Here is a 6465-nt window from a genome sequence, read left to right on the forward strand (position 1 = left end):
GCCTCTCCAAATGCTGGCAGATCCTTTCCCTCAGAATCCCCTCCAGTAATTTACCACCACTGACGTCAACCTGTAGTTCCCTGGCTTGTCTTCACAGCCCTGCTTAAAGAAAGCTCCAACATTAGCACCTTCCCAGTCTTCCGATATCTTCCTCATGGCTAATGATGATACAAATATCTCTGCTGGGGACCCAGAAATGTCTTCCCTGGCTTCCCATAATGGTCCAAGGATACAATTGGTCAAGCTCTGAAGATTTATCCACCTTAATAATCATTAAGGCTGCTGGCACCTCTTATTTTCTAATTCAGATAGGGTCCAACAAACCACTAGTCAATTCCCTTTATTGCTTTGCCTCCATGACTTTCTCCACAGTAAATACAGATGAGAAGTATTTATACTTGACTCTTCTCCTGTGGTTCAACACAAAGACAACCATGTTGATACTTAAGGGGGACTATTCCCTCCTTTCTTACCCTTTTACTTTTAATATACCTGTAAAATACCTTAGGACTTTCTTTATTCCATGTACTGTATGATCAAACACCTATGGTTGTTAATGCACACGAGGAATATTATAAAACTTCAGGTTACATGGTACAGTTTCGTTTATACAGCATGGAAACAGGCCCTTCTGCCCACCAAAACTGTGCCAACCAGTGATCCCTGTACGATCCTACATACTAGAGTCAATTTACAATTTTTACCGAGATCAATTAACCGATAAAACTATAGGTCTTTGGAGTGTGAGACGGAACCGGAGTACCCGGAGAAAACCAACATTGCCATGGGGAGAACACAAAAACTTCATACAGACAGGACCCATTGGCAGGATCGAACTCGGGGCTATGGCACTGTAAGGCAGCAGTTCTACCGCCCAATGTTAATTGAAATAGCATCATTACTACAAGATAGCCAGTATGAGGCATAACAACGGAAAGGAAGAAAGATTCTAAGGGGAGTAAGATGCGACCATGGCTGACAAGGCAAGTCAAGGGCAGTATAAAAATAAAAGAGAAGACATATAACATAGCAAAGAAGAGCGGGAAGCCAGAGGATTGGGAAACTTTTAAAGATCACAGAAGGTAACTAAAAAGGCAATACAGGGAGAAAAGATGAAGTTTGAAAATAAGCTAGCCAAGAATATAAAGGAGGATAGTAAAAGTTTCTTTAGGTATGTGAAGAGGAAAAAAATAGTTAAGACAAATGTGGGTCCCTTGAAGACAGAAACAGGTGGATTTATTATGGGGATCAAGGAAATGGCAGACGAGTTGAACAGGTACTTTGGTTCTGTCTACCCTAAGGAAGACAAAAACAATCTCTCAGATGTACTACGGGACAGAGGACCTAGGGTGATGGAGGAACTGAAGGAAATTCACATTAGTCAGGAAATGGTGTTGGGTAGACTGATGGGACTGAAGGCTGATAAATCCCCAGGGCCTGATGGTCTGCATCCCAGGGTACTCAAGGAGGTGGCTCTAGAAATCGTGGACATATCGGTGATCATTTTCCAATGTTCTATAGATTCTGGATGAGTTCCTGTGGATTGGAAGGTAGCTAATGTTATCCCACTTTTCAAGAAAGGAGGGAGTGAGAAAGCAGGGAATTATAGACCAGTTAGCCTGCCATCAGTGGTGAGGAAGATGCGGGAGTTGATTATTAAAGATGTAATAGCAGCGCATTTGGATAGCAGTAACAAGTCAGCATGGATTTACGATGGAAAATCATGCTTGACAAATCTTCTGGAATTTTTTGAGGATGTAACAAGTAAAATGGCCAAGGGAGAGCCAGTGGATGTAGTGCACCTGGACTCCTAGAAAGCCTTTGACAAGGTCCCACATAGGAGATTAGTGGGCAAAATTAGAACACATGGTATTGGGGGTAGGGTATTGACATGGATAGTAAATTGGTTGGCAGACAGGAAACAAAGAGTAGGGATTAACGGGTCCCTTTCAGAATGGCAGGCAATGACGAGTGGGGTGCCGCAAGGCTCAGTGCTGGGACCACAGCTATTTACAATATACATTAATGATTTAGTTGAAGGAATTAAAAGTAACATTAGCAAATTTGCAGATGACACAAAGCTGGGTGGCAGTGTGAACTGTGAAGAGGATGCTGTCAGGATGCAGAGTGACTTGGATAGGTTGGGTGAGTGGGCCAATGCATGGCAGATACAGTACAATGTGGATAAATGTGAGGTTATCCACTTTGGTGGCATGAACGGGAAGGCAGATTATTATCTGAATGGTGTCAGGTTCGGAAAAGGGGAAGTACAACAAGACTTGGATGTGATTGTACACCAGTCACTGAAAGTAAGCATGCAGGTACAGCAGGCAGTGAAGAAAGCTAATGGCATGTTGGCCTTCATAGCGAGAGGAGTTGAGTATAGGAGCAATGAGGTCCTTCTGCAGTTGTACAGGGCCCTAGTGAGACCGCACCTGGAGTACTGTGTGCAGTTTTTGTCTCCAAATTTGAGGAAGGATATTCTTGCTATTGAGGGCATGCAGCATAGGTTTACTAGGTTAATTCCTGGAATGGCGGGACTGTCATATGTTGAAAGACTGGAGCGACTAAGCTTGTATGCACTGGAATTTAGAAGGATGAGAGGGGATCTTATTGAAACATATAAGATTATTAAGGGATTGGACACACTAGAGGCAGGAAACATGTTCCCAATGTTGGGGGAGTCCAGAACCAGGGGCCACAGTTTAAGAATAAGGGATAGGCCATTTAGAATGGATTCGAGAAAAAACGTTTTCACTCAGAGAGTTGTAAATCTGTGAAATTCTCTGCCTCAGAAGGCAGTGGAGGCCAATTCTCTAGATGCTTTCAAGAGAGAGCTAGATAGAGCTCTTAATGATAGCGAAGTCAGGGGGTCTGGGGAGAAGGCAGGAACGGGGTACTGATTGTGAATGATCAGCCATGATCACATTGAATGGCGGTGCTGGCTCGAAGGGCCAAATGGCCTACTCCTGCACCTATTGTCTATTGACTGGGCTTGTATTCACTGGAATTTAGAAGGATAAGAGGGAATCTTATAGAAACATATAAAATTATTAAGGGATCGGACATGCTAGATGCAGGAAACATGTTCCTGATGTTTGGGGAGTCCAGAACCAGGGACCACAGTTTAAGAATAAGGGGTACGCCATTTAGAACTGAGACGAGGAAAAACTTTTTCACACAGAGAGTTGTGAATTTGTGCAATTCTCTGCCACAGATGGCAGTGGAGGCCGATTGACTGGATGCATTCAAGAGAGTTAGATAGAGCTTTTCGGGCTAGCAGAATCAAGGGATATGGAGAGAAGGCAGGAACGGGGTACTGATTGTGGATGATCAGCTATGATCACATTGAATGGCGGTGCTGGCTTGAAGGGCCGAATGGCCTACTCCTGCACCTATTGTCTATGTATCTAAGTAACTTTAAGGTCACCATCCTAGTCAATGGAAACTGATTAGAGATGCAGCTTGACATAGTTGAAAACTGTAAAGAGGAAGGAAAAGATGTGGCAACAGTTAACCCTCCCCACTTGATAAGGAACAAGGACTGTCTTAACATTACAGGTCAAGTTTTGAAATGGGCAGATACAATGCATGTGATGCTACAGTGATCAGTGTTTCATGGACAATGCTGTAATGCTATAAATCCAAATATTGGTTAACAAGCCTGGAAATGTATTGGCAAGTCTACTACTCAAGATGGTGCACTGCTCAGATTATCATACAAATCCATTGTGAAAGTTCAATTTCATCTTGTCTGCAGGTTTTCCTGTTAACAGACACCAACACAGCTTAGGAAATGTGGCACGTTTCCCAACACAGCAGTGCATAGCTCAAGCACATGTCTTTTTTAACGTTTAGTTCATTTTTAATTTAGTTTAGAGATACAGCATGGAATCAGGCCCTTCAACCCACTGAGTCCACACCGACCAGCAATCCCCGTACACTAGCAATATCCTGCACTAGAGACAATTTACAATCTTTACTGAAGTGAATTAACCTACAAACCTGTACGTCTTTGGAGTGTGGGAGTAAACCTGAGCACCCAGAGAAAACCCACGTGGTCACGGGCAGACCGTACAAACTCCTTACAGACAGCATCCGTAGTCAGGATTGAACCCGAGTCTCTGACACTGTAAGGCAGCAACCCCACCACTGCGCCACTTTCAGCAAACAAATGGCTAAATTAGCTAACAATTTGCTAAATTGCGCCACTTTTAGCAAACCATGTGCCTCCGTACCACCGATTACATTCCTGTAGGTTCAGACTGATGGACTAAGAGTGGCATAATTAATCTATATTCTGAAGGGCCATATTATGTTATCAGAATATCAGTATAGGGTTTCTTCCTCCATACTTCTGATGGGACTGTGGCATATAAAAGTCTTGAAGAAACAGGTGTTTCGAGGTTATTCTAGCTTCACGATGAATCACTGGCTAACTTCCTGATTAAATACCATACAACTCCACACTCCACTACTGGTTTTACTCCAGTGAAGCTGTTAATGAATTGTCATTTCTATGCACATTTGAGCTTGTTACAGTCTAACGGAGCGAGAAGAGAGGCAGTAATTGAGGCAAAATGCAACATTTCAAGCAAAAGAACGGCAATTATGACTTTCTGAGAGAGTTAGTTACATCAGGCCAATGAGCAGTGGGACCTTGGTGAACTTATCTAAATCTGAAGCCCAAGATATTTAATTTGTACCATAAATCATGTTAGAAATGTTCATGCACATCAAATTATAGCAAAGAATATACCTGTTGATACTGAAGTAATTCATGATGATAAATCTATTCCTGACATTAACACAGAGTCAACTACTGTTAAGAGTCCCAATAGCAGTGAGTCAAGTCAAGAAGCTGCAGTTTTCTCAGTAATGGAACAAATGCAATGTCAGAAACAAGGGCACAACTGAGAAGGATCAAGCTTATTACGAAAACCTGTAAACAGACTGAATCTGTAATGGCAGTGTAAGCTGTGAAAAGTGTTTTCACATGTTTTCTTCAGAGGGTAAACAGTTGAGTGTTTTTTTACATATAGTTATGTAAAAGGGTCATGTTGTCAGGGAACAGTGATTTCCTTCCATGTGTAACTTATATACGATGTAAGTACAATGTGCATTGATCCTTTGCTCTTTGAGTTAGAATAGACATCCGTGTTTGACATTGGGGTCTGTAATTGTTATTGTGAATAGCATCTGTACAAAGGAACTGCAGAAGCTGGTTTAAACCGAAGATAGACACAAAAAGCTGGAGTAACTCAGTGGGTCAGGCAGCATCTCTGTAGAAAAGGAATAGCTGACTTTTCGGGTTGAGACCCTTCTTCAGACCCGAATAGCAGTTACTTACATGTCAGCAATATCCTGGAAAGACACAATATGCTGGAGTAACTCAGTGGGTCAGGCAGTATCCCTGGGGAACATGGATAGGGCATGTACAAGGACAGGTGTCGCATCTCCTGCGGTTGTAGGGGCAAGTTCCTGGGGAAGGGGTGGTTTGGGTGGGAAGGGATGAGTGAACCAAGGAGTTGCAGAGAAAGCAGAAAGGGGTGAAGGGAAGATGTGATTACTGGTGGGATCACTCCCTACCACCTCTCCACAAACGCATGGAACTGAGATTTCCCCCGGTCCTTACCTTTCACCCCAGCAGCCTTCACATCCAACACATAATCCTCCGGCATTCCCATCGTTTCCAACTTGATACCTCCTCCCTCGACTCCATCCAGGGACCCCGACAGTCCTCTCAGGTGAGACAGAGGTTCACATGCACCTCCTCATCAATTGTATCTTGTGACCCCTCTACATCAGCAAGACCAAGCGTAGACTTGGTGACCGTATTGCTGAACACCTACTCATTCCGCCAAGGCCTACAGAATCTCCCAGTTGCTAACCATTTTAACCACTATCCTTTCTATCCTGGGCCAACTTCATCACCAAAATGAGGCCACACGCATATTGTAACTGTACGATAATCTCTTAAAATTTATGCTGGATGTGTCTTTCACATGTTCCCATCTTTTAAAATTTGAAAGCTAAAATACATTTTTCAACACTAATATACTGTACAAGTATCATTTACTCAAATTAAATCAGTACAAATTTAATCCATAATAATACAAAATAATCATATACTAGACCAAATCAATGGAACAATATTGTCGACATGAAAGGTTAAGAAACACAAAGGGGAGCAGAGAGGGAAGGTGTAAAACAGGTTGGAAGCCTGGAGAGATTCAACACAAAGGGGATGATTACACAAGGTGAAATGATTTCTGAAATTACCACAGGAAAATATGACTGCCGGAAAATTCTGATGCCTTGGAATTGTTGAATTCAGGTGATTAGTCTGTGAGGTTGTAATATGTTAATCAAATGGTGAAGTACTGTTTCTTCGGCTTACATTGAGCTTCACTGAAACAGAGTAAAAGGTGAAGGACATGGAGATCAGAGAAGAAGTGGAATGGT

General features: G+C 42.6%; 1 pseudogene; it reads right to left on the reverse strand.

Annotated features, from left to right (window-relative positions):
* The window catches only part of LOC144596366 (dynein axonemal heavy chain 11-like), a 168648-nt pseudogene extending 168492 nt beyond the window's left edge, over positions 1 to 156 (reverse strand).
* Positions 157 to 6465: the final 6309 nt, after the last annotated feature.

Source organism: Rhinoraja longicauda, chromosome 8 (assembly GCF_053455715.1).
Source record: "Rhinoraja longicauda isolate Sanriku21f chromosome 8, sRhiLon1.1, whole genome shotgun sequence".
Classification (NCBI taxonomy): domain Eukaryota; kingdom Metazoa; phylum Chordata; class Chondrichthyes; order Rajiformes; family Arhynchobatidae; genus Rhinoraja; species Rhinoraja longicauda.